The 13,829-nt window shown below is 41.8% G+C and overlaps 1 protein-coding gene across 1 annotated transcript in view; it reads left to right on the top strand.

Annotated features, from left to right (window-relative positions):
* The window catches only part of CDYL2 (chromodomain Y like 2), a 149,838-nt gene that overhangs the window by 50,812 nt on the left and 85,197 nt on the right, over positions 1-13,829 (top strand). The gene's annotated exons all lie outside the window — the stretch shown is intronic.

Genomic DNA, 13,829 nt, shown 5'->3' with positions numbered 1-13,829 from the left:
TGGCAGGTCCATCATGACTTGAAGAAACTGGAGCATTGGGCTACAAAATTGGGAACTAGTTCTGGAGGGAATGTGCTGTAACATGTGGCAGTGATTCATTAACACCCCATTTCCTGGGATACGTCCCTAAACTTAAGTGGGTATGTCTGTACCCCAAGGGCCCAACACAATGCCTTTCACACAGTGGGTGCTTATACAGTAAACTTCATTGCATGCATGAACCAAGCCACAGGCCTTTAATAGGCCAACTCTTAGGAGAAGTACTGCCCTTAGCTCCTTTCCCAAACCTACTTCCCTTTTCCAAGTTTCTGTCTAGTTGCTTTCTACCTAGATGTCCTCTAATGACAGCTACTGTGGATCCACAGTGTGTCTGGTTTCCAACTCTGCCTTCACCCTCCGTGCTTCTATCTCTAGTACTCCCTTGTCTTCTTGGCCCACATCTTAGCTGTCTCAACCCCATGCCCATGTAAAATGCTCCTCAAAAACTCTATGGTGCAGACACAGAGGTGACCACGACCTTGAAGTTCTACTCCACTTAGCCTGGCTACCATGGTTCTGACTTGAAAGCTCACCCCCTCCACACAATCCAGAAGATGCAGCAAGACTTACACATTGGCCAAGTAAGGCCTCTAGGTAACACTGTTGAAATTCTGAGCTTTGGGTGATGGGACTTCCTAATATAGTCTACCAGAGGATAACTATTGTGACATGTCCACCCCGGTATCTAAATGAGGTATGGAGGTTTGGTATTATTAAGTTCATTGACTTTAACTGTTTATCTGTTACCCTTTTTCCTGGCAATAGTTAGGTAGCAAAGCCAGTCTCCCATTCAGAACAATTTCTGAGAGGCCTAGTAAGTATTGCCATCAGGAATGGATTTAATCCTACTGGGGAGTCATTGCAGAGTTTCAAGAGGGGGATATGACAATAAGATACATAGTTTAGAAAGCTCAGCCCAACTTCTGAGTACAGATGAGATTGGAGGAGGGAAACTGAAGGTAGAAAATTAGTTAGGAGCTGTTGCAGTAGTTCTGGTCAAAGGTACTCATTGGGTGTGCGATCTGTTAGGAGAGCTTCTAAAATTCTTGACAATTGCACTGCTGCATTACTTTATCTTCAGAGCACCTCAGGGCAGTCTGCTTTGTGGTGACAACTGCTCCACCTGAGTTTATTGACGAAGCACTGGGCAAAGGCACATCCAAGATGCTCCGTTTCCCCTTGCTCAGATGGGCATTTCTCCATCTTGGCATAGTGCTGATGTCCCCAGAGAGACGGGAATTTAGAAACTGCCACTTCCCAGTGGATATGAAGAGAGGGCACAAATGTCTTCAAGGAAGTTGCCATAAACCTGTCCAGGGAGCCTTGGAGAATGTCCAGAATTTTCAACATTTTTGGAATGTTGGAATTAGGGCAAAGCCATTGCGTAGCCTAAATGGCATTATGAAACTATTCAGAGTGCTTCTAGCAGATATAGAAAATGATTCTCCACTCATTCCATCCCTACCCACCCCCAGCCAACTGCAAATATGGCCCCTTTGAGGTTCTTGGGGGTAACTTAAAATACACACAGCAGAGATTCTGGAATACTCTTAAGAGCTTTTTTTGACAACTGATTTTATGAATCCAACTTTCTCAGTCTCTTCCTAATTCCATATTCCTCCCAGTAAACTGTCTTAACCCCTCCGACAAGAGACGTAAGTTGTATAGGGTTGTGGGGTAGAAATGGTTGTAGGAAGAACATCGTCCGGAGGTGTAGGATACGTTGGCTTGTTGCTTCAACCTTCATCCTTTTCTGTGGATGAATCTATTTTGGTCAATGGCCTTATCACACCTTTAGTAGGTTACAACACCTCATTGCAGGCAGCACAATTAAAAAAATAGGCATGTATGTGTGAGTTTTTCATTCCTCAGCATTCCCAGCTTGGCCGTTGTTTAGGGGGGTCTATAACCAATCCAGAGAAAATGTGTGGACCTGAAGAGAGGTTAGTTTAGTTATTTTGAGAACAAATGGAACAAAAGGAAGTCCTTACATCGTATTCTGGCAATTCAAGTCATCTTCAAATCTCACTCGATGTCCAGATTTTTAGACTTCCTTCTAAATATTTTCATACATTAATTTACTTAGTTATTTTAGGTATTTTAACATTTTATTCATTATTTTTTGCTTAGGGAAAGGACACTGTTGGTACAAAATTCAAAAGGAGCAAAAACGTAAATAGGGAAAGTGGTTTCCCTCCGACATCTCCCAAAGTTGACTACAGTTAGTCACCAGCTTCGTGAACGTCCTTCTAAAGATACTCTGTGCATATTCAAGCTTGTGTGATTATAGAGAAGCCTTTTCCTTGTTTGGGGAGACTTGTGTTTTTTCTCTGTGTTGTAGCCTGTGGAGATTGGAAGGCTCTTGTCAAAATGTTGATTAAAAGTGGCTCCAAACCTGAGTGTAACTTCTCCTGTAAGAAATGTACCATGTTTTACCGAATCTAAGATATTGTCAGTGATAAGAGCTTCCACTAAGACAGAAACCAATACGCAGCCAATAAAACTGTGATACTCCCTTGATTGTAATGAAACATGTCCTAACTTCAGAGATGTTAAAATGCAAAAGAAGTAGTCTCAGCATTAGTGACATATGGTACCTTCTGTTTTCATTATTCCGTCCCATCCACATACTGTCACCATTACGGATCTCATTGATAAAAGCGATGGCTCTGGTGATTTGCACTATGCCTGTGTGTTTATGCTGGAGAGAAAAGTGGCTGTGAATACAGAGCCTTGCACTATCCTTGGCCAGAAAATGTCAAACCTTTTCCAATCTGTACCGATTTTCCTCTGTTTTTACCCTGGATCCCCTTCCCCATCAGTTTGGGGATTCTCTCTGCCCTTTTCAACTGTGCGGCATTTCTTACGTGCTGGTTTCCAAGTATTCTCTTTCTGATTTACACCCTTGTCGTGGTGGAGCACATCCCCAAGTAGACTTTTGAGGAAGGTGGATGGGTAGTTACGTTTTTTAGATTTTTGCATTTCTAAAAATGTCTTTATTCTACTTTCCCACTTGATCGATGATTTGGCTAAGTAGAGAATTCTAGGTTGGGAACCATTTTCATTAATATTTTGGAAGTATTGCTCTATTTCTTCTAGTGTTCAGTGTTGCTGTTGAAAAGCTGGAAGCCATTCTGATTCTTGGTCCTTTGGATGTAAAACTTTATTTTCTTCTCCAGAAGATACTGGAATCTTATCTTTGAAGTCCAGTTTTAAATTTTTTATAGGGAGGTGCCTTGGGTTAGGTCTGTTTTTGTTCACGATGTGGGATACCTGGTAGGCTCTTTGAATCTGGAAACTGATATTCTTTGTTGTGGGAATTTTCCAGAATTATTTTATTGATTTCTTCCCTTTTGGTTTCTCTGTTCTCACTTTCTTATCCTCTTTCTTATATTTCCTTTCCTATATTCCTTCTGATTGTGTTATTGTCTTATATTTTAGAAGCTGTTCCTATATTCATCTTCTGTCATACAGCCTTGCTAAATTTATATATTAGTTCTAGCAGCTTTTTTTTTTTTTAAAGCACTCAATCTAATTATCTCCATAGATAAACATGTTTCCTGAGAATAAAACCAGTTTTGCCTCTTGGTTTCCAACCTGGATATCATTTATTTCTTTTTCGTGCCTGATTGTACTGGATAGAACCTCCAGTAAATGTCAGATAGAAGTGGTAAGAGAAGACACCTTGTGTTGTTCCTGATTTAAGGGGGAAAGCATTCATTCTTTCACTATTCAATGTGATGCTAGCTGTAGGTTTTTTGTAGATGCATTTCATCAAGTTGAGGAAATTCCTTTCTATTCCTGATTTGCTGAAATTTAAAACTCCAGAATGGATGTTCAATTTTTTCAATTGTTTTTCTGCTTCTATTGAGTTAGTTGTATGGTTTTTAAAAATGTTCTTGCTATGGTGAATTACATTGATTTTTTTTTTTTAAAAGTTAAACCAGCCTTGCATTCTTGGGATAAATTCCACTTCATCATGATGTACAATCCTTTTTCTATATTATTGTATTGTATTTGCTAAAATTATAGAAATTTTGCATTTATATATGATAGATATTCGTTTGTAGTTAATTTTCTTGTCTTACAATATCATCGTCTGGTTTTGGTGGCAAGACAAAGTTGCTCTAATAGAATGAGTTGGGAAGTATTATCTTCTCTTTAGTTTTCTGGAAGAATTTGTGTAGATTTTTTTGTTTGTTTGTAAATGTTAGGTGTCATTCACCAGTGAAATTTTTCTTCTGGAAAGATTTTAAACTACAAATTCAATTTATTTGATAGATATAGTGCTACTTAGGCTATATATTTATTAAGGCTCTTGAGTGAGCCTTGCCTTTATGTCACTTTAGGTATCTATTTATTTCATATAAGTTGTCAAATTTATTGGCAAAAAGTTACAAGCATAATATTCTCTGATTATTCTTTTAATATTTGTAGAATCTGTACGTTGTCACCTTCCTTGTTCCTGATATTAGTTAGTATCTTCTCTCCGTTTTTCCTTGATCAGTCTGGCTAAAGGCATGTCAGTTTTATTGCTTTTTTTCTCATTGAATCAGCTTTTTGTTTCACTTTATCGCTTTAATGTTTTTCATTTCATTAATTTCTTCTCTGATCTTTGTTTTTTCCTTTCTGCTTCTTTGGGTTTCATTTACTTTTTGTTTTTTGTTTTAGTTTCTTAAGGTAGAATCTGAGGTCATGGAGATCTTACTTCTTTACTATTATAGGCTTTGGCAATATCTTACAAATTTGATACATTGTGTTTTAATTTTTATTCAGTCTAATATACTTTCCAATTTCCTTTTGATTTCTTCTTTGTCATGTGGATTATTTATAAGTATATTGCTTAATTTCCAGATATTTAGGGATTTTCCCAGAGATTCTTCTGCCATTAATTTCTAGTTTAATTTCATTTTGGTCAGAGAAATATTTTGTTTGACTTCAATCTTAACTTTATTTAGATTTGTTTTTTTGGCCTAGAGCATGGGATATATTGACAAATATTCTGTATGCACTTGAAAAGAATGTTCATTCTGCTGTTACTGTGTGGAGTATACTGTAAGTGTCAACTAGGCCAGTTTAGTTGATAGTGGTGTTCAGATTTTTCTATGTTCCAATGTTTTACATATACTGATTTTCTGGGTTCTTGTTCTGTTAATTTTTGAGAGAGGTATATTTATGCCTTTGACAATAATTGTAGACCTGTTTCTTTCTGTTAGTTTTTGCTTTTTATATTTTAAAGCTCTGTTACCAGGTGCATATGTGTTAAATTTATGTCCTCTTGATGAATTGGCCCTTTTATTATTATGAAATGACCTTCCTTTTGCTTTTTGTGAAATCTACATTTTATGGTATTCAAGTGGTCCCTTCCGCTTTCTTTTGATTAGTGTCAGCATGATGTATCTGTTCCCATCCTCTTAAATTTGATTGATTGGTGTCTCTATAGTTAAAGCTTTTTTCATGTAGCCAGTATATGGTTCTTGCTTTTTAATACAATATGACAATCTCTTTTAATTGGGGTTTTTAGACTCTTTACATTTAATGTTATTGATGTGGCTAGGCTAAATTCTGTTATCTTAACATTTGTTTTCTTTTTGTCCTATCGTTACATTGTTCCTCCCCCACTGTCTTTTGTATCACTTAAATATTTAAAAAAAACTTGTGTATCTCATTAGTTGGAATATTAGCTATACATTTTGTTTTGATATTTTAGTGGTTTGGCTTTACAACAGATACTTTCAGGTTTTGCTTATCTGGAGATGTCTATATTTTGCCTTCATTTTGAGAAGTTATTTTTGCTAGCTATCAGATTCTTGGTTGACAGGTGATTTTTTCTTTTCTTTTTTTGCATTTTGAATATGTTGCCTTCTGGCATCTATTGTTTCTGATGACAAGTCAGCTATTAATATTCTTGTAGTTCTCTTGTGTGTGATGAGTTGTTTTCCTCTTGTTGCTTAAAAGATTTTTCTCTTTATCGTTGGTTTTTAACATTTGACTATGTTGTGTCTGGTTGTAGATATCTTTGCATTTATTCTACTTGGAATTTTATGGAGCTTTTTGGATGTGTAAATTGGCATTTCTCATCAAATTTGAGATGTATTCAGCCATTATTTCTTTTCTATTTTCTCCTTCTCTTTTTCTTTCTCCTCTCCATCTGGTACTTCCGTTAAACATACGTTGTGATTGCTTAATGGTGTCACACGTTTCTTTAAGGCTCAGTTCATTATTATTTATTCTTTTTTCCTCTCGATTCTTCAGATTGCATAATCTCTATTGACTTACCTTCAAGTTCACTGCTTCTTCCTTCTACCAACTCACATCTATTGAATCTATTATTAAGCCCTGCTAGTGATTTTTATTTTTTCATTTTGGTTATTGTACTTTTCAACCCCAAGATATCCATTTGGTTCTTTTTTTAAAAAATTTCTATCTCTTTATTGATATTTTCTATTTGATGTGTCATAATCATCATATTTTTCTTTAATTCTTTCAACATGGTTTCCTTTAGCTCTTGGAACATATTTTTAATGGCTGTTTTGAAGTCTTTGTCTGCTAAGTTCAACATCTGGGCCCCTTCAGAGATGATTTCCGTCCATTGCTTTTGCCCTGTGTGTGTTGGTCACACCTTCCTGTTTTTTCTCATGTGTCATAACTTTCAGTTGAAAACTAGACATTTTAGATAAGGTATTATAGCACGTCTGGATCCTGATTCTCACTCCCTTTCCCCCCAGCCGTGGCTTGTTGCTTTTGTTTGGTCATTTACATATTTGTTTATTGACTGGGTTGAACTAATTCTATAAAGTCTCATTTTCCCTGCAGTGTGCAGCTTCTGATGTTCCTGCTAGGTTTTTTCCCCTGTGTTTTTACCATTTAGCGTGGATTGCCAGGATAACACATTACATTTGCTGGTCGTGTCTTGCTAGCCTTCTCTGGCCTATGACAGTTTCTCAGACATTCCCCATTTCTGACACCCTTGACGGTTTCGAGGAGCACTGGGCCAGGTGCTCTGTAGAAGGTCCCTCAACTTGGGTCTGTCTGATGTTTTTCTCACAGTGAGATTGGATTCTGGGTTCTGGGTTCTGGGTTCTGGGTTCTGGGTTCTAGGTTCTGGGGGGCAGGAAGACCCCAGAGGTAAAGTGCCATTTTCATCTCATCATATCAAGGGCACATGCTCTTGACATGGCTTATTACAGATGTTGTTAACCTTGGTCACCTGGCTGGAGCAGTATCTGTCCAGTGTCTCCCCTGTAGAGTTACTTACCACCCCCTCTCCCCACCCTAAATACCTTTTCCTACCTGGTGGAGGTAAGTCACTAAGCTCAGGCCACACTCAAGGGTGGGAAGTTAAGCTTCACTTTCTAGAGGGGGGAATATGTACAGAAATTATCTGCAATTCTTCTGTATGGGAGATTTGTTTAATTATTTAATTATGTAATTTATTTATATGATTAGACTCATAGATAATTCATTTTATAATTCAGCTTATAATCCAGTACCACATTATTTATTTTATTGCTCACATTGTTCCAGTTTTGGTCATTGGGAGCTCTTGCAGGTTTTGTTCCTCTACCTTTTGGCATACCTCCATCCTTTTGTTTCTTGTTTTTTGTTTTTTTTTGGTCACATCCTTACTTTCTGGCATCATAAGATACTCTAGGCTTATATTATATATTTCATGCTTCAACTCTAGAATCAGATATTTTCCCCAAGAAGCCCTTGTTCCTTTTATTGGAGAATAGTATTAGAACCAAGATCTGAATCTTAAGCATTATTAATGTATTTTTTTTCTTTTTGCTTAAGCCAAAAAGTAGTTGCCATTTAATGGGGAAGGATGCCTCAGCTGGTCTTTCATTCAATAAATACGTATTGAATGAAAAGCTGCCAAGCTTTGTCCTTGGGATAAAATTTTGAGTTATTTAAAACTTGCTCTAAATAGAATTTCACTTTTTTATACATAGTAATTAGAAATCCATTTATGATTTAATCTTATTTAGTCAAGGGTTATACTTAAATTGGAGTAGGATCATATAATTATTGTTTATTGTGCTAAAATCAATGTCTTTATTTTACAGACTCCTTCATTTTATTGCTGGTTTTAAAAACAAATGATTTTTCTTGGGAGAAAACATATGGATGGTTATTGATTTGAGTCACTAAATGTTGGTCAAATAATTTTTCAGTGTTTATGTAGAAAATTTCAAATATACACAAATCTAGAGACTCTTATTCCAAACTCTCATGAATCCATCACCGCACTCCAGCTGTTTGAACTCATGCCCAATCTTGTTTCATCTAAACCTGACATTTTTTTCTGGATTAGCAAATCATTTTGCACTTAAAGTATATGTCATTTCTTTTCTGACTCAGACATACATATTGGAAGAAGCTTAAATCAATTCTGAGGAACATTTAACAGTTGGCCTTTTTGAGAGCAAGTGAGTGACTAATTGTCATCCCACTTCAGAAGAGGAAGGCTTCATGTCCCAGTATATTAGAAGCTTGTGAGTTGAATGACACCAGGAATGTTTGTAACGAGTGAGAATTTGAAAAAATGGGCATTCACTCCTTCGGGTCACAGAATTCAGATCCCACTCTTCTCGGATAGCAGGGAGCGTGCTCGTCAGTAAAGCATGTGGCTCACACTGGGGTTGGCTGGATTTCAGGAGCAAAATATGCCAAGTATGTTTCAATTCAGTCTGGGTTAGGTTTTCTCAGGTCGGTCGAACATACCCCTCGCCAGAATTTCTTTTGCGCTGCTGGAACTTGTGCATCTGGTTTAGGCTACAAGGACTGAATATAGTTCTTAGACATGAAAATGAGAATGTGAAATTTGTAGACTGAGTTCGTAGACTAAGAAGAGATTTGTGGACTCAGTCATTCAAGGAATCTTTCTTGAGTGCCTGGTGTGGGCCAGGTGCTGTGCCACGATGCAGCGATCAGCAGGACAGACGTGGACCCAGCCACGTGGGGCTCGCGTTCTAGGGGTGAAAGTGAACAGTCACCATGCAACAGATCACTAACTGCGATTGTGGAAAGTGTTGTAAAGGGATAGAGGAGAGGGCTAAAACATAGGGGTCCCTAATTTTGTGTAGGATGTCAGGGAAGATGCTCTGAGGAAGTGACACTGAACTAGGACCTAAAGGGCGAATAGGAGTTGGTGAGACAAAGCATGCGTGTGTGTTGGGGACAAGTGTGTGGGAGTTTGGAGTGTTCCAGCCCAAGGGAACAGTACCCACAAAGGCTCTGCAGCAGGAAAGAGCTGAACATGTCCTAGGCAGCTCCCCTGGAGTGTGGTCCAGGAGTGGGCAAGTAGGCAGCGTAATGAGGAGCTTGGATTTTATTCTTAGCATGGTGGGCAAACACCAAAGGGTTTAAGGACAGGGCCTTACAGAGTTGTCTTTACAGCCTCAAAGATCACCTGGCCACCGTGTGAAGAGTGCAATGGTCGGGGGGTCCAGGTTGGAAGCAGGACGACCACTCGGGGAGCTGCAGCTAAGGTCTGGGTGAGAGCTTTTGTGACTTGGCCCTGCAGAGAAGTGGGTGGATTTGAGATCTAATTCATAGAGCTTTAATGTCATGGCTTTCTGACTTTTTTTTGACTGTGACCTACCAAAAGAGATATATGTTCCATCATGGGCCTAGTACACAAATGGTATATGTGTATGTGAAACAAACGCTTCATAAAGCAATACTACAGGCAAAGCACACCGATATGTTTCATGGCATGCCATACGTGTGTCATGTGTGTTCTGTGCTCAAGGTGGGTAGAGAGTGTCATGGGAATATTTGAACCACAATAAGGAGTCTGGATCTTCACCATCTTCATCCTGCAGGAAGTAGAGTTGCTCCAAAGTTTTAGGGATTTGTTCTTTAGAGGGATAACCCTGATGGCATAGAAAAAAGAGCCGTGTGACAGGAACTCGAAGACATAGATCATTTCTCTAGGTTTTCTCTTTCTTCTTCTGCTCCTCCTCTTCCGTTTCCGTGTCTTCTTCAGCAGGGGGGTGCAAACTTTTTCTGTAAAGGCCCAGAGAGTAAATATTTTCAGCTTTTTGGCCATTCCATTTGGTCCCTGCCTCCGCTCCTCAGTTCTGAGGTTGTGACATTAGCTGTAGATTCTATGTGAGCAGTCGGGCAGGGCTGTGTTCTCGATAAAACTTTATTTACTGAAACAGCTGGTGGGCTGGATTCGGCCGCTGGCTGTGGTTTGCTGACCCCGTCCTAAGGAGCAGAAGGCAACGTCCTGTGGGATCAGTATCTCATTGAAGTGAGACCCGTGTGCCTGGGGGATGGTATCCTGCCCACCTGGTCCTCCCAGTGTGGTCGCAGCACCTGGACTGTGTTGGCTCTTGGGCAGCAGGTGTGGCACTCAGGGGGCTTGCATGTGGAGACCCTGGGCTCGGAAACAGTCGGAGTTAAGGTTCCTGCTTGGAAATGTTTCGTCTCGCAGCCGCAGGTTCCGCCACAGACAGAATGCAAACTGTGAATCGAACGTGCGGCTCAGGTCCTCAGCACGGTGAGACCAAAGTTGGACTTGGTGCCCGGCCAGGGATTAATCGATACAGCCCTTCTGGGCAGAGCTCCCTGCTATAGGGGCCACACATCCGTGAATGCAGCCTTTGTGCCGGGAGGAGCAGCTCCCGAGATGAGGTGGCTTGAGATGGCTTCTTGGGGCTCTTCTTCCTCTCTCCAGGAATTCCTGGCCCTCAGCCACACACCTAAGTACACTTGGAAGCAAACAGCTGTATGCACAGGACTCAGAGAGGAGAGGTGCAAAGCACCCTGCTGAGCATGGCAGCTCACCTTTGCCCTGCAGCAGGGCACGGTCCTGGCCCTCGGCCCCTCTGTGCCTCTGTCCTACCCTGCCTTTGCCTTCCCTTCTGCTCTGCTCATGAAAATCCTCCGTGTCCTCTAAGGCTCAAGTCCTGAGTCTCCTCAGTGGAGACCAAATCCCCCAGTCAAGAGTAATTTCCCTTCTTGTGGACTTCCTCAGAGTGACAGGTATGCTAATGAGCCTGCCTCCTGCAGTGGATGATGAAATTTTAGAGTGCATGGTCTATGGTTTATCCATCCTTGAATTCCAGCTCCTAGTACCTAGAGAGAACATGGTATATTGGAGAGCCAGCATGGTGTTTTATAAAGGGTGTGGGCTTTAGAGGTCTGCCAATTACTTCCTCTGTAACTTTGGGCAAGTTTGACTTTCTTGAGCCTCAGTTTTCTGATCTGTAAAACGGGTCTACTAAAACCAGTCTTAGGTATGTTCTGAGGAGTTCAGATAAAATATATACCTGAAGCTTGTGTACCCATTCCATTGTGGATGACTTTGCCAATTTAGCTTGATAAAGTATCTCATCAAAAGGAGCTGGGGAATGCTGGGGAGGTTAGGCTGAGTCCCTGGGGTACATCTCAGGGCTTAGCATGGCATTTGCCTTCACTGACTCTAAGACACCATCGAATATAAGATGCTCTGTTAGTTTATGTACCTCTAGACAATAGAGTCACCCGGGGAGCTTTCACGTATCTTGAGGCCAAGCCATGCTCTAGACCAGAATCATCAGTAATTTGGGGTTTGGACGTTGGTTTTATTCATTCATTCATTTCTTTATTTTTTACCATCATTTTAAAAACTTCCCAGGTGATGCTATTGTGCAGCCAAGATTAAGAACCATTGCACTAAAAGAAGCACCACTGTCCGTTCCGTATTGACTCAGTGCTTCCTCATCACGGGGGATTATTAGCTTAGCTTGTTTGTGGAGCCCTTTTAGATGTTGCCTCAGCCCCTGAGGAGTCCCCTGACCACTTCCTTGTCAAAGAAGGCTCTCTCCTGGGAATGCTGTAGGAGCCAACAGACACCGCAACTGAGTGGGGGCTGGGATTTTGCTCTGCCTGGGGGTGCAGTCCCCAAGTTTGCAGACGGGCAGCTCCCGGGCTCGGGTTCGGTAGGTGGGGGGAGAGACATACAGGCAAGGGACTGTGGCTCCAGGACAAGGGTAGGGGCCATGAGGGAGGGGGCCGGTGTAAGGCACCTTTGATTTCCAACCCGATGGCAAGGATGATAAAATGGGAAGTCGTGTGTCCATAAGAATTAGTGGAATATGGCAGATCACTACCCCATGCTAAATCCGCCTAGGAGGGGGGTCACCAATGGCTCAGCTTTGCAAAGGATGCCTGGGCTTGTGTTTAACTCTCGGGGCAGTGAGTATGATAATGGGTCCCCTGTAGGGCACCGTTCTGCTACCCGAACCTGCTCAGAGCTCAGGCCTGTGAATCAGTCCTGGTTTTGAATCCAGGCCCCAGGGTGTATTAGCCACACGACTTTAGGCAAACCCTTTAACTCTTCTGGGCCTCAGTTTTCTCACCTGTCAAATGGGAATGATAACAGTAGCAACCCCAGAGTCCTGTTAGGAGGGTTAAATGAATGACTGGGAGTGATGTGTTTGGCATGTGGCCCGGCACACAGCAAACACCCTGCAAAAAGCAGCGATTGATTTCTTAGCACTCTCGTTCTCCGGTGGTGGTTCTTAGTAGCACTGTGATTTATTATACTCCTGGTTTTGGCCAAGCACTGGGGACGCTGAGAAGGAAGGCCCTAACCGCCGGGGAGGAGGGGACGTTTTCCGGGGCTTAGTGGAAGTATGTTCGCAGTGTTTGGGGTCTCTTCAGGATGAGCATATTATTTTTCTCTCTGTAGCCACTTCCTTGTAATGATATGATGTGGGTTCTCTTTGGTTATTTTAGTCTATTCTCTTATTTAAGATAAGTTACCCCACTTGTGACTCTAAAGAAAGCCTTTCAGCAGCCACACATGCTCAATTTCTGAAGCAGTTGGCTCTCAGGGTTTATTTTTAAACCAGAGACAACATTTCAAGTGGTGGCTGGGTCCCCAGCCAGCCCACTGAAGTCTTCAATCACTCATGCTACTGAACGGGAGCAGAAATGGGTAGCGTATCCGCTGCAACCCACCTTCACTCCCACCTTGGGCCAAGAGGAAAATGCATCCTGAATCCCAGGAAGAAACGCCAGGGACATGTTTTCCCACAGTGACCTCTCTTTCAGAAGCCACATTGAAGGGATAGGGGGGTGGGCACTTCTGGGCAAAACACCCTCCACGTTAGAGTTGTCAGTAGAGGACAGTGTTCCTTGCTCTTGGAGAAGAGCGCACGTTCATTTCCAGACGATTTCCTGGTGGGATCCACCGACACGGACGACAGAGTCCGTCAGGGGCATTTATGTGGCTGGGTTGCCTTTGCACGGCCTGGTCATCGGGCACTAAGTGGTGACTGTTTACAGTCATGGCAGGGATTGGCATCAGATCCGCATGGGAAAACCCTGTGCCAGGTTTTTGTCTCCTTGCTTCATTGGTGTTCTGGCATTTGGAGTTCAGGTGACCGTCGGAGTTTTCCGGGATCCAGCATGGCAACCAGGCATGCGCAGAGAGAGGGGAGCCGCCAGGGGAGCTGGGAGAGGGGTCCCTGAACAAGCTGGAGTCCTTCGCCTCCTGGGTCTGCGTGGATGATGTGTAGTTTCAGGGCCCCGGAGATGGCTCAGATTCTCTTGTTCTCACCCTAATTCTTTACCTGCCCTTTCTGCCTAAAGTTTGTTTGCTCTATCATTACAAGCTGGTGGCTTTACAGTATCAAGTCATGGGAGAGGGGACACTGTTGGGAAATGACCCAGCCACAGAGATTATCAGTGATGCTTTTGAAACCCTTCCTGATTAACCAGGTTTGGGTACAGAGAGGCCAGGGAGGGCTTGGGTGGGACAGAAGGTGACCAAGGCAGACCCCGGCAAC

Source organism: Eulemur rufifrons, chromosome 23 (genome assembly GCF_041146395.1).
Source record: "Eulemur rufifrons isolate Redbay chromosome 23, OSU_ERuf_1, whole genome shotgun sequence".
NCBI lineage: Eukaryota > Metazoa > Chordata > Mammalia > Primates > Lemuridae > Eulemur > Eulemur rufifrons.
This window is presented reverse-complemented; position numbering and strand designations above follow the sequence as displayed.